The sequence below is a fragment of the Sceloporus occidentalis genome, unplaced genomic scaffold (genome assembly GCF_023333645.1).
Source record: "Sceloporus occidentalis isolate IW3139 unplaced genomic scaffold, rSceOcc1.0.p SCAF_5, whole genome shotgun sequence".
NCBI classification, from domain to species: domain Eukaryota; kingdom Metazoa; phylum Chordata; class Lepidosauria; order Squamata; family Phrynosomatidae; genus Sceloporus; species Sceloporus occidentalis.
The window spans coordinates 125,002,779-125,017,756 of NW_028316985.1; positions in this window are offsets into that span (position 1 = coordinate 125,002,779).

Here is a 14,978-nt window from a genome sequence, read left to right on the forward strand (position 1 = left end):
GTGGCACTCAGGTTGTTACTAGACTGCAACTCTCATCATTCCTGCTCTGTTGGCAAAGTTGGCTAGTGCTCATGAGAGTTGGAGCCCAACAACATCTGGAAGACCACACATTCCATACCTTTGCCCTAAGAAAATATATTCTAGGATATATTTCCCTCCATGTATAGCTGGAAAGTATTTGGCAATGCTGATGTAATGTTTTTAAACTAAATTGTTGTTTCATTTGTGCCTTGGATGATATGCTATGTATAAACATAAGATTATCTTCTTGCTGTTAGTCCACATTTTTAAAGGGATTTGTCTTCATTATAGATTTTTCCACCACTGTACATATATTATGTAAGGCAGACAGAAATAAAAAAAAATGTCCCTCCTAGGCTGTGCATACATCTTGAGGCTTAGAGTTAATGCAAGGAGAGGACATTGAAAAGTTATACTGGAAACAGTTCCCAGTTTTTTCAGTGGAAAGGATACTCTTTTTTCCAGTCCCTTACTAGTAGTACACAATTGTGTAAAACAAAAAACAAATCCCTCAAATTTATGCTGGGATTCATAAGGCATTATTCCTAAAGTCTGCTAAGGCTTCATTGCAAATGCAATTGAAGAGACATTTTTAAGCATAAGTCCATCTTATGCTTGAGTTATTTTCATTATTAATATTATTATTATTATTATTGTCATTGTGGAGGCTGGTGTTTGTTCTCTCCCTCCACAATGACAAAAGCCACCCTAAGATGCATGGTTGTGCTGATAGCGCTCCCCACCTATGGAGAGTAGAAGGGATCAAAGAAGGATGTGGCTATGTCTCCATAGGCAGAGGCAGTTAGATGGCAGTGCATCTCTGCAGATATCCTTGGTCTACAGGTGGCTATGAGAACCTAGGCAGATGTATCTCCAATCACCTCTGTTGTCCACCAACCATGGAACTGCAGTCCTGGTAGTGATGACACTACCAGGGACAGGGAAGTGGTTCTGCTTGCAGAACCTTTACACTATTCTTGCCCATGGAAGTCCTGGACCGTAGTATGTAATCCTATACTGTAAAGTAGAGGTGGGCAAATAGTGGCCCATGACTCCTCTAGACTCTGTACCAGTAGCATCCCTGAGGTTGGTATCACCCAGTGTGGGAGAGGGGGTGAACTGTTTTGCCCTCCCTCTCCTCTGCCCACCAGCCCAGAGAGCTGCTGAGGCAGCAATCTTGTCTGGAAAGTCCTTCACAGTCCAACATGACTGCAGCCACATTGGAAACTGAAGACAGACATACCCCTCCCCCCCAAAAGGCCTTCTGAAGATGGGAAGTTGAGAGCTTTCACAGCTGGCATCCATAGTTTCTTGTGAGTTTTTCAGGCTATGTGGCCATGTTCTAGAAGAGTTTATTCCTGATGTTTTGCCAGCATCTGTGGCTGGCATCTTCAGAGAATGCTGGCATGGAAGTGAATGGGGATATATATATATATATATATATATATATATAGAGAGAGAGAGAGAGAGAGAGAGAGTGACCCTTGTGAGGAGTGGTTTGCATGTTAATTTGTTTTTAATTAATAATTTGTTTTATTTATATACCGCTATTCCAAAGATCATAGCGGTGAACAGCAAGTAAGCTAATTAGCAAGTAAGCTAATTTGCCCCCAACAGTCTGGGTACTCATTTTAGCGACCTCGGAAGGATGCAAGCCTGAGTCGAGCTTGGGCCCTTTTGCTGGTCTTGAACTCGCAACCTTGTGGTTTTGAGTGAGTGGCTGCAGTACAGGCATTTAACCACTGCGCCACCAGTGTTTAATCTGTTTATTGTTCTTTTGTTGAATGGCAGGGCCTCAGAGTGGGAGGATATGCAAAAGGTTTTTGTGTTGGGACAAGTGGTTACAAGTTAATCTGTGTATGTTCTGTTACTGAATGGCAAAGCCTCAGGGTGGGAAGATATGCAAAAAGGAATTGTTTCCATTTAATTAGTGGTCCATAGTCTGCTGGGAAGCCACTGACCATGGCTGATTTTCCTTAGCATTTTGCTGGGTCTGGATTTTGTTGTTTTTCAGGTCTGGTAGACAAACTTTGTTCACTTTAAAGGGTTTTTCTTTCCTGTTGAAGTTGTCTAGGTATTTGTGGATTTCAGTGGGTTCTGGAGGACCAAATGATGAGAACCACTGGTCTACAGTAACCATCTGGATGAGATACATCCTCAACTGAGCAGACTAGCTTAGGGTTGCAAGACAGATGACATGGCACTGGAAGAAATCTCCAACAGAGGTGATTGAGAAGGACATAGAGAGTGAAACCAGAAAGACTGATGCAGTTATTCACCTACATTTGCTGCCTGAGACAGTTGCCTCATTCTGCCTAATGGTAGGGCTGGACCTGGGCTCTTGTTTGTGTAGGACATACATGAACCCGCTATTTGTGTAGTGTTTATGGATGCATCATTCTGGGAAAAGTGCGCACTCCCAAACAACACATAATAGAAAGCAGACATCGTTGTGTGATGGATGACAGCACCAAGTTGATCCTCTATTCATATTTGCAGGGTTCAGCCACCTCTTCTTGGCACTTTCCTAACCCCTAAGTATAGCTGTTACTGTATCTGCTGCTCTCGGATGTCCTCATGTGATCCAGGTGGACTTGAGATGTGGTTGGTAGAGGATTGTGGGAGAGACAGAAATACAGCTGTGAAGACAGGATGTCTTTCTATCATTGGTGCATTCAGACTGTTGCCTCTCTTTGAAAGCAGACATCTGTATTATGGTAGTAATAATAAAACTCCACTCTAATTCTATCATGCCAAGTACTGTATAATTTTTATGTCTTCCTGTTAGGACAAGGGGAAACCATGAGACCTTTCCTGATGAAGATGAATTGCAACTTCCACCAGCCCTAATCACAGATAGAAGAAGAGATGAGAGCTATAGTCTGACAACATCTGGGGGACACACATTCCCCATGTGGTTTAAGTGAACTGATAGTTTCAGGTTCTGGGGTTACAGTTTTCTTTACAAGTTTAAGGATGGCTATGCTTTTAAAAAAATTGAGAAAACATTGCTAAAGAAGAGAAGCAGTTCAAGAACATTTTCTGCCAGAGACAAAGGGAAAGATGGTGCCCTCCCATTCCAACTACAGAAGGCAAGTTGAATTATGCTTCAGTACTGGTGATGGGACAAAGCCCTCTACCAAACCTGAGAGCAGTAAGGGTGTTAGGATGCAAAGAACAAGGTATGTGGTTGACTTAGGTCTAAAAGAGAACTGGCAGAGGTTGCTCAGGAGAAACTGCTATGGTGTTGCTGCTCTTTGCCCCCAGTGTTTGCAACCTGAGGTGTTCACCTCACTCTGCCTAATGGTACAGCTAGCCCTGACAAATAGGCACATAGTTAAAAAACCATCCATTTGAGCTGCCTCACAATAGTTGTTATGTGTACTAATGCAGCACAGATAGGCCAGGGAGACTGGAAATAAAGGGAGTAGCCAATTTCTTTCCCTACATTTTTGAAATTGACTTCTTATTACTTCAGATTCTGTAGCAAAATAAGTAATATTACTCACTTGTATTCATTAAAACCAGATGTATTTGTATTTGCAGAGATGCTAGACGTTGCCTCCTGTTAATTTGTTTTCAATTTTCAAAGCTCTGGTATGGAAAGTATGTTTGATATAATTATTATGTGGATGTTACAAACCCAGCATGTAATTCTAGATCTATTCTAGATCTATTGGAGGGTTATATATAAAATTACATTTTAAATATAACAGAATATAATTACAAGTACAATATGTAAATAAGGGGTGTGCTTACCTTGAACATTTTATTTATTTTATTTTATTTATTTCAAGGATTTATATCCCACCTTTCTCCCACAATGGGATTCAAGGCAGGTTATGCAACAAACCTTAGGCATGCAACCAACCATTATACTGTGTTAAAACCAGCAATGTGGAGAAGAAGGGAAGAAGAAGAGGAGAAACTCTGTTCTACTATTATCAGTATGTAAAGGCTTTTGAAACCAACATGTGCTTTTGTAGATTTGGTCTTCTTCCTCAGTGTTCACTGCATGCATCTGAGGAAGTAGAACAAGTCTACAAAATCTTATGCTACCGCTCTCAAAAGTTCTACAAGATCCTTTTGCATACTGATATTACAGACTAACACAGCTATGTCTCTGTTCTACTATGTAGACAAAAGTCAGGGCAAGGAACAGATTGGCTGCAGGATACCTGTGTTTTCTAATGCTACTTCAAAGGGCACAAAGTGCTACTGAACGACTAGTTAGGGGGGGAAATGTGTGAGGTCAATGCTACTATTAATATATTTTGATGGAGGCATTTTTGGAAGGATTGAGAATAGTTGCACTTCAGGGAGCCAAAGGAACAATGACCTCTTCATGAAAAGAATGTTACAGATAAAATGACCTGCTCCTTATCAAGTTGGCCATTGCAGACGTGTTGTCAACCAGACTTTTTAAAATAACTCAGGCATGATGTCTGACTGTATTTATACTTTAACAAGAATGATTGAAGTCAACTCCTGCCAATTCTCCATACTGGACATGCACTCTGATGTGACTGAGGAAAGATTGATCCTTTTAAAATGTCTTGACTGTGAATGATCTTAAGATGTCAAGGCTAGACAAGAAGGTTTTTGTAATTATAAATATTTAATGTATTAGCTGTATAAATACAAATACCTTTACAATATTTCTTCCCCTGTCTCCTTCCCCTCTTGTTCGTTTTGGATAAGCTAATGATTAATGCTGAAATACTTCTAAGCTGATATCATTTCCATAGTTGCTTTGAACTTTAATGGTAAGATTTGGTTAACAAGTTCCACACTCAAAACGAACCCCAACACACTATAGCCTATGATGTCTGAATATAATTTCTGCTCAGACAGAGAATCGTGTTGTCTGTCAATCCTTAATTCTCTGCTGTAGGTAAATTAAAATGTCCTATGAGTGACTCTCAAATGAGTGAATGAAGCTGATTCCCGTGCCCCAAATCAGATGACCCAGATTCTAAGCAAAGAGAACATTCAGATGCAACACTAAATCATGGTTAATACATGAGCAGAAAAGCCCCTAACTTAAGCAAATTGCTAAACAACCAGCAGTGAACTCTTGGTTGTTTTTTTTAAAAAAAAAAACCCAGACGGTTTTAACCAGAGCTCCCATCTACACACACATGCACACAACAACAACAACAGCAAAAGCAAAAGCAGGAACCTGTTAAATGTGAAACTGAAGTCCAGGTTATTATTCCTTCCAGTCACATGCAAAGAGTAGAGGTAGAGTTCAATAGGTATGCATGGGCTTGGCGTTTCATACATGTTCCTTTCTGTTTGTCTCCGAATTGTGCACTAAATTATTGCTTTAGATTATACATGAATTATGCCAGTTAAAGATGGGATGTAATCAAATGTACTCTGCATCAAGTTAAACCATTCTGCTCTGATTTTAGTTAACTACCTTAAAAAATTCAAAGGAAGATAATAAGAAAAAAATATTAAGAGGGACAATGTACTGTGCATTGATTCTTGGTATGTTGGTCCCACTCTTTTATTGTATTTAATTGCTTTAACAACTTTGTGTGGCACCAAGTCTGTTACTTTTGAGAAAAAGCCAGGATATAAAGAGGAGAAAGAGGAGGGAAAAGAAAGAGAAAGAGATGTATGTTTAATAAATATTTGGCAACCTTAAGCTTACAAATGGGCACAAACCTTTGGAAAGTTCTCTTGTGCCAACCCTTCTGGGACATTTGCAAAAGAACTGCATCATACTGTACTAGTGTTCAAGTTAAGTAAGTCTAATGCTATAAGCAGTCTGAATAAAAGCCCTTCTTGGAAGCCATATTTAAGCCATCCTAAATCCCTTGGAGGAAAAAAAGCAAGTGAAGTAAACTCTTATTGTTTATATAGATCCCACTGTTGGAGACAACTTCTGCTTGATCTCCAACTTTCTGTTCTTGGACAAGGTTATGGAACATAGGGATGGGGGATGCTCAGCTCTAGATATTGGTTGGACAATGGACTTGGAATAACACATTACTTATGCTGGTGAAAGGTTAAAGTGATAGCAAGTTGATTGGTTCCCCTGGACCTTTCAGTGGATTTCGAAACCATCACCATGGATTGTTTGTCTGGGTTGTGCTAAAAGGCATTGTGGTACAGTAGCTTTAATCATTTCTGAAAAATCATATGTTGTTGTGGGACTTCTGTTACATCTTGTGGCCATTAGCATATAGAGTGCCCCAATGCTGTCTCAGCTCTTTCCCCTAAATCTCATGGTTTGTCCTGTATTCTTAACAATATACAATTGACACTTTGCTCTACCTCACTTTTCCATTGACTCTTGTCAGGAAAGATGTTAACCTTCTGAAGCATGGTCCAAAGACAGTTTGGGGCTGAGTGAAGGCAAACAAGTGTAAGGTTTCTCCAGACAAGTCACAGGTTCTGAAGAAACCAGCTACCAGTTTGGGTCGAAGTTTCTATCTTATTTTAAATGGGATTGCACTCCCCATAAAGGACAACATTCACTATTGGGGAGTTCTCCTGGCCTCAGGACTTACCAAAGAAACTCCAGTGCTAAGCAGAGAAGTGGTGATCACTTTTTAGATATGGATGAAAATTTTGTGTGTGCTCTACATGTCAACCAGAATTGCAAAATTAGAATGTGAGAGAGACAGAAATTGGCACAGCATCACTCTAGTCATGACTAGAAAGGCACACGGCAGAGAGGGGGTGCACTGGGCACTCTCCTTAGCTGCCATGCACCACTCTTCTTATGAGTAAAATACATGTGGCTGGGGAGAGGGCTCGGTCAGGTGTCACTCCTATTCTGGGGTGTCATCTGGTGCAGTCTTTACTCCCCTGCACCCCTTCAGCTTGTACAAATGTCATCTGTGGAGATTCTCCCGTGGAGGGATAAGGATGGGAGCAAAGTGGATTGCTCCCATCCCATTCACATGATCAGAGCAAAGATTATCACACCCTGTGTGCTTCTCCTGTTATTCTCCCATCTGTGAAATGTAATGGAGTTTCCATTAATACCACTTGATGGATCCATTACACTTCACGGATAGGAGAAGAATGGGATAAGCTCATGGGGTGTGATCATCTTTCCCCCAGTCATGTGAATGGGAAAGGATAAGGATGGGAATCTGCTTTGCTCCTGTCCTTACCCTCCTGTGTCTCTTGTCTTAGGCCTTGTCTACACTGACAGTATCCTGTCCCAGCAGTTGCCATGAACTTCACCTGTTTCCATGGCCTCTGTTTCTGTGCCACAGGGGCTGTCTGCATAGGCATTCTTATGGAATGCCCAGCACATCTGCCCCTGCCATGGATCACATGTTTCTAAGGTCAGAACAAGGCATTCAGCAATGGTCACATGCTGAGCACCTAATTCTGATCTCAGAGCAAGTGACCTGTGATAGTGGCAGATGCACTGGGCAGCCCAGCAGGATACCTATACAGATAGCCACTGTAGTATGGAAACTGGGGATTCTGGATCCAGAGCAACAAGTAAGTTTTTAAAAATTCATGTTAACCTGCTCTGTTTGTGATGAGGGACATACCAGATGTCTTCCAGACTGCCCACACCAGAACCAGGGTTTGGGCCATAAGTCATCTAGACAAAACAATACCAGAATAGAGGGAGGAGGGAAACAGACCTTTTGGCCCATGAAGACAAGGTTAATCATGCGTTGATAAACCACTGTAAGAGGCTCTGTGTGGGGACATCTATTGAGATGTTTCACAACCTTCAGCTTGTGCAAAACACAGCAGCTGTGGTTCTTGTGGATGCCAGACAGTCAGAATACACCTTCTGTTTGCCATTGTTTAAGGAGCACAATTTAAGGTACTGATATTTAAATTTGTTTAGGCCTAAATCCAGTTTTTAATTTTCCACTACAGTAGACCCATCAAATCAAGGAATATGAGTATAGACATCAATTTTCCTTTTATTAAATGGGTGTATTCTAGTAAGTCATCACAATTGGATATAGGCCATAATATAAAATGGTTTAGGACCAGGACAAGAAATATACATTTATAAATAATTACATATATAAATGTATCCTGTGCAGGAGAACATAATGAAGGTTTGTACCCATGCTGCTTCTTTCCTTGCTTTTTACAGATATAGACAGTGCCCAGTCATCATGTTAACAAACAAACACAGGAACTCACAGTCAGGATTATAGATAAATGCATCCAAAGAAGCCTAGTTCCATTCACCAACAACAAAGTGTAAGTTAAAGCTAGGTTCTGATCCTGCCTTGCTTAAAGTGCTTACCCATAATCTTGAATTTAATCATAATTTCCCCTTTGAACATGAAACTACCCTTTCCTGGGTTGTTTACTTGCATATTTGACAGAGAAATGGTCAGGCTTTGTGCATCAATATGCAGCTAGTTCATATTGTGTTTGCCTAAGCCATCATGTTGCTTGCTTGGCATAGAATCTAGACATGGCCTAGGGAGTCCATGATCTACACATAGCTTGCTATGTCCAGTGCTTCTACTTTTTTCAGTTGGTGCTGGGGAACATTTGATCAGATCATATACTTGTGTGACCTATTTTTTAAAGATATATATCTGTTATAAAGATAATATTATTTTTAATAGAAAGGTAGGAAAATAAAATAATATAAGCATTTCTCTATCCACAACTGATTTTGAATTATTGAAACAATTTGCATAATTCTTTAACAGTACCCAGCTATGATAGTGCAGCAGTTTGCACTAGCAAATCAGTTGAATATTACTATATTCAGAGACAAAACATGAACAGAATTTTAAACAGGATATAGTTAGTTCATCTACCTGAAGTTAATCATTAGGTCATAAGGAAACAGATAGTTGCCACCATCAGTTGGAAGACATAACCTCTGGACAAAATATAGCACATAGAAAAGGGCAGTAGTGTTCTTCAACCTTCTCATACCTAGACTTACTTTTAAGCCTACATAAAATACAATTTTCAGATGTATATATCCATCTTTTTCTTTATGCATCTTTGTCTTTTTCATTCCTTGTGTTGCTCTCTGGCATACAACAGAAAGATACTGGATTAATGATAACTTCTTGTCCCAAAGCAATGGTGGGGTTTTCTTATGTGCTGTGTCTTTTTTTCTACTCATGTGAATAATGTATGTACACATATGTACACATGTGTGCGCGCACACTTATTTGTATGAAGAAAGTAAGGGATCTTTCAGAGAACCTGAACTAAATTACTGTTTTTGTGGCAGGAGGGATGACTATATATTTGCACTGTAGATATATTTTAAAGGAAATGTTATGGTGCCATTATTGCAATTATTATTATTATTATTATTATTAACCTTTATTTATGAAGCGCTGTAAATTTACACAGCACTGTACATGCAATCTTTTTAGCTAGACGGATCCCTGCCCTCGGGCTTACAATCTAAAAAGACATGACACAGAAGGAGAAGGGAGTGGTGGAGGGAAAGGGTAAGAGGTCCAGCAATCCATGTTAGATCAAGTCACAACCCACTCCATCAGCCAGCATCATCAAAGGTTGGGGATGAAGGAAGGTGTAGTCCAACAACTTCACATCTAGAACAAATAATTGAAAATCCCTATAGCAAACAGCAGTAATTTTCATTGGGCTGATGGTACAAAAGATAATCCTTTCAGCTTTCCATAAACCAGTTTTAATCCTAATTGCCAGACTGCTATTGTTTGCATTGTTTGATACTCACAAATGGTACTCTTTGTTGGTCATCAGAAACATAAATTGAGGCCATGGCATTCAAAATAAGTGCTGGCCCAATTTTAACAAACGGAAATTTCCAAATTGTATTCATTGATCTGTTTAGAAGCAACCTATATCTTCAAGGACACATTTGGAGATTACCAAACTCCACGTTATTGTGGTTACATCTCTGACAGCTGAGAGTGGAATCAGTTGGTGAGCCAATGAAAAGACATTCCAGTTGGATCTTTGTTGTATTTCACACTGTTGACATTTAGGCTGTAAACTCTTCAAGACATGAACATGCTTTTTTGTTTCCACAGAGTACAACATAAATGATAGTGTTCCTCCCCATCTTCTTCACCCTTGGCAACAACCTTTAAGGAACACTTTTATGGAGTTTGTGCTTCTTTTCCTCACAAACACCAAGGGGCAAAATACAGACAGACAATTCATAGCCACATACACACACACACATGATATGCAAAGGTCTAAGCAATAAAGAGCTATAAAAGATTTTTTTTAAGAATATGGGATTCTTAAAGTACAGTCAGCCCTCCACATCCAAGGATTCTGCATCCATGAAATTAAGTATCTATGGCTTGACCCCCCCTCCCCAAAAAATCCAAAAAGCAAACCTTGATTTTGACATTTTATATAAGGGGCATCATTTTACTGTGCCATTGTATATAATATGAGTTGAGCATCCATGGATTTTGGTATCCATGGGGTGGGGACTGAAGCCAAACCACAGTAGATACCAAGGGCCCACAGCATTTTTCACAGCAGCACCAGGTTGTGTTTAAACTATTGCAATTTATCCCCTTAGAATCAGTACCTTACCATTTGAGAAGAAAGGCATATTATGCCAATAGAGGTATGAAGTTGTAATTCAGGCTCTGCTTTGGGAGTTTTCATGTACACCTTTGTGTCACTGAGGCAAAATCCAACAGCATTTAATTGATATTTGTTCTGTATTCCCAGCTATCTATAGTCTCAAGAGTTGACTGACTTGTGGCATGTTATCCTTGGCAGTATTTACCCTGGAGGCATCTTCCCACATCACTTTTCCCCTTTTGCATTCTTAATAAGCATCTTTGTGGGGAGGCAGCTTAGTCGCTGCAACAGGTTAATAGACACCTATGTCTGAGATGTGCCGGAAATATTAAGTGACTAATTGCAGATTTCCATTGTCCAGTTTCCTGCACTTGTTTGGTGTCAGAGAAAAGGTTCTCTGAGAAACTTCATAAACACTCACACACACACACGTCACAACCTGATACCACTGCTACAAAAATGTTTGATTGTACAGTATAAAAATATTCCAATGGATATCATTGATGAAGATGGAATGCTTTTTATAAACACCTTTTCTAAATAACTTTATTAAATCTTAAATCAGATTTTGCAGTATCATTCTGGGATCCAGGTGCTACATGGTGCTTGCTTGCTTTTCATCTCTCCCTCTCTCCTGTCCCCCACCTCCTGCTCCCTTAGAATCCAGAAAAATAAATAATAGGACCATATGAGGGAACACAGTGAAACAGATCTGAACTACCTCTTTTCCATGGACCTATTAGTCTGTTATTATAATGATAAAACTTCCACAGCTCTGTTTATGTTGTTCAGTCATGGCTTGGGGGGGAACGTTAATGGGCTGGTGTAGTTTTTTGAGGCATCTTTTATTTTCCTTTCTTTTCTTTTTCTTTTTAAAAAAGTCCTCTTTAAGCATTTAGGAATATGCAAAATATATTAGGTATGCTTACTTTATGGCACATGTAAGGAAGCAGATGGTTCAGTCCCTTCCTTTTTCTCCAGTCTGGATATTCAGCTACTCTCAAGAATAATTATAGATATTCTATATCTTGAAGGCTTATTTTATTTCTTTTAAATGCTACATATCAAAGGGATTTGCACTTCTGACTTTTGCTGTGTAATGGTACCAACTGCATTCAAGCTATTGAGTCATTTGAAAAAGGAATGTACTCATGTCACAAACATACCATTTAATCTAGCACACAATTGTTTTGAATGAACAATTCATGTAATATATATTTTAACACAGATGCAATTCTTTTCATACTGATTTCACAAAGCATCTAAAATAACATGCACTGTTGTGTAATTTGTAGAGAAAAGTATCTGTCTGGAGACAATCTATATGTAATGTCTGCCACTCCATAGTGAAGTAGTGTTGCTGTCCTGACTACTGAGTGAAAGATCAAGCAGACAGATAGCAATCGTTTCCCATGGGCTTGGTCCCTCTATACGAGTGTCATGTTTTAATATATACATTTGGTGTCATTGCAAATTAATTTTGTTATTGTCCAGTTGCCATCAAATCAGCTTCGATTTATGGTGACGCTATGAATGACAGATCTCCAAGACATGCTTTCATCAACAGCTCTGCTCAAGTCCTGCAAACTCAGGCATGTGGCCTTCTTGATTAAGGGGCTCTTCAAATCAGCCATTAAGGCTAGCCTGGGAGTGGAGTTAGGATATCACATCCACATGATGCATGCTCCGACTCTGCCCTCAAGGCGCCATGATGCTGTACGCTGCTCCACATGGTCTGTGGCATCATGGCACTTCTCCAGCGCTGCGCCTGCATGACGCAACACCAAAGGAGTACCATATAGCCATGGCACCATGGCTATCATGCCCTGGAAAGACCGGATCAGGGCTGCAGCCTGCAGTTGCCGCACCTCTGATTCAGCTAGGAAAGAGGCGGCATCATTCTGTCCCTTAGAGGCTTGTGTTCAGCCCCCAAGCCTGTCCATCTGGGATCAGATCTTTCTCCTTTCCTCTGCCTTCCACTTTGCCAAGCATTAACTTCTTTTCTAATGAGTTATGTTGTGTCGTGATATGACCAAAATACAAGCCGCATTTGCAGGTGTTTAGCAGTTTTTAAGATCCTGTTTCTGCACAAGATTTGCCTCTGTGATAAACTCCTAGGTGGTTATTAGGCTAAGGAAAAGTGACTGGCCCAGGATCACTCAGTGAATCTCATGGCTGAGTAGGGATTTGAACGCATCTCTCTCTAGTTCCAGTCCACACTCTGAAGTCTTACAGAGTTTATAAAGCACAAAAAATTGTGGCTCCATATTTGCACAGCCATTCTGTTGAAACCTCTGCAGAAAACCTTTTGGGAGAGAACAGGGATTTGCTATACATCATGACAGAATTTAGTCCAAACTAACAGCAACGAAGTGGCATTTGCAAATGATGCAAAGTAATTGCATGTCAGTAATAAATTGTGGAAATGGCTACATGTGCACGTGCCAGCAGCTTTGGAGTCAGCTGCACAATCAGCAAATTGCTAGGGGCGAAAAAGAAGGGAAAAAGGCCATACTACTCAGTGATCTCAGGGGAAAGTAATGGCAAACCTCCTCTGAACAAATCTTGCCAAGAAAACCCCATGATAGGTACACCTTAGAGTTGCTATGAGCCTCAAACAACTTGAAGGCACATGACAACAACAACAACAACAACACCTCTTAAACACCACTATCCTGTTTCCAACCCTTTACTTTGATTAGTAGAATGCTGTATCTGTTTGAATAACTATTGTGTATTGGATTGCTCTCTTGTGTATTTCTAAATAAAAATCCTCTTATTCATCCAAATTTGGTATCCTCCTCAGTTAGTACCGGTATACATAGGTGGAAATGATCCTCTTGCAAGCTTCTTTGAGCTAAACAAATTCCCTTGATATTTAAACAAGAAGCTGATAAAGTTGGTGGCCCCTCAGTCCCTCCACTTTTGGAGAATAACAATACCATGCGCTGGACTTGATCCCTTTCCCCACTGCCATTCCCTTTTCAGTGATTACCACTTTTTCAGATGGGCAAAAAGGACGGGAGCATAGCGTGATGTTCCCGCCAGTGTTGCGAGATTTGGCAAATATTTTCAGACAACAGCTCGCAATGTCACGACAATCCCGCCATTATCCTGTGAATAAAGAGTTTTCTAGCCACTTTTCATTCAGGGGAAAGTCCTGGAAATGAAAAGCGGCTGGAAACCCCCTCTTTCTTCACGGGATAATGGCAGGATTATTGTGATATTGTAGGATAGCCAAGAAAAAAATGTAAGACATGGCAAACGAAAAGCTTGGAACATAAATGTAAAATTAGGCTTCATAGTCATGCTCAAAGTGGAAGGTGTTTTGAAACTCCTCCTGGGTAGAAGCTGAAAATGTAGGACATGTCCTGGAAAAGGTGGATGCCTGGCCACCCTGTTCCCAACAAATGACAACTACCTCTCTTCCATTTCTGCTCTGAGTCCCTATTATTATAGCTCAAGGATATGAAATTCTGGGAAATGTAGACAAGGCATCTCAAAAGAAGGGCACTGAAGGAAAATAATGCGGGACGTGGCCACACACACAAAAGCACTCAAAATACTCATGTAAAATGTAAATAGGCATTGCAGAAACAATCCATTTTGACACTCCATGGCTGCTGGTGCGTGTGTTTTTGTGTGTGTGTGTGTGTGTATATATATATATATTAGGGACTCAGAAATGGAGGGGGGCACGTCCTATATTTCCACCTTCTGCCCAGGAGGAGTTTCAAAATGCCCTCTACTTTGAGCTATTATTATTATTATTATTATTATTATTATTATTTAATTATTAGTAATATATCATATTAATAATTATTAATAGTAACAATAATATATTTATGTTGTATGCTTATTGTATGTTTTCTTTGTTACAATTATATTTTTTCAATGTTATCTATTTTTATATACCAATAAACTTTAAAAAATAGTAACAATCATATAATATATTATTATTATTATTATTATCATCATTATTTGGGACTCAGAGCAGAAATGGAGGGGGGCTTGTCCTACATTTCCACCTTCGGCCCAGGAGGGGTTTCAAAATGCCCTCCGCTTTGAGCAACTATTGTTGTTGTTGTTGTTGTTGTTGTTATTTCTGTCAAATTTAGGCGGGAACGCCCTCCCTCCCTCCCTGTGAGGGAATGAACATTTGATGCGCTGACTGGAAAAGAAAGGAGGGCGTGTGTGTGTGTGAAAACTAAAGCTGCACATGACCCGCCATGCTTGGTGGCGAAGTCTGTTGGTGGTTGCCATGGCGACGGGAAGCCAATGGAACCCCAGGAAAGGTCTGCAGCGGGGCTGAAAGAACCAGCCATTTTGTGGCGGGGGAGGGAGAGGGAGAAAGAGATACATAACACGCGACGTAGCTTCAGTGTCTGGTGGTCTTTATTGTGTAAACAACAACAACAAAGAGGGGCGGGAGTATCGAAGTG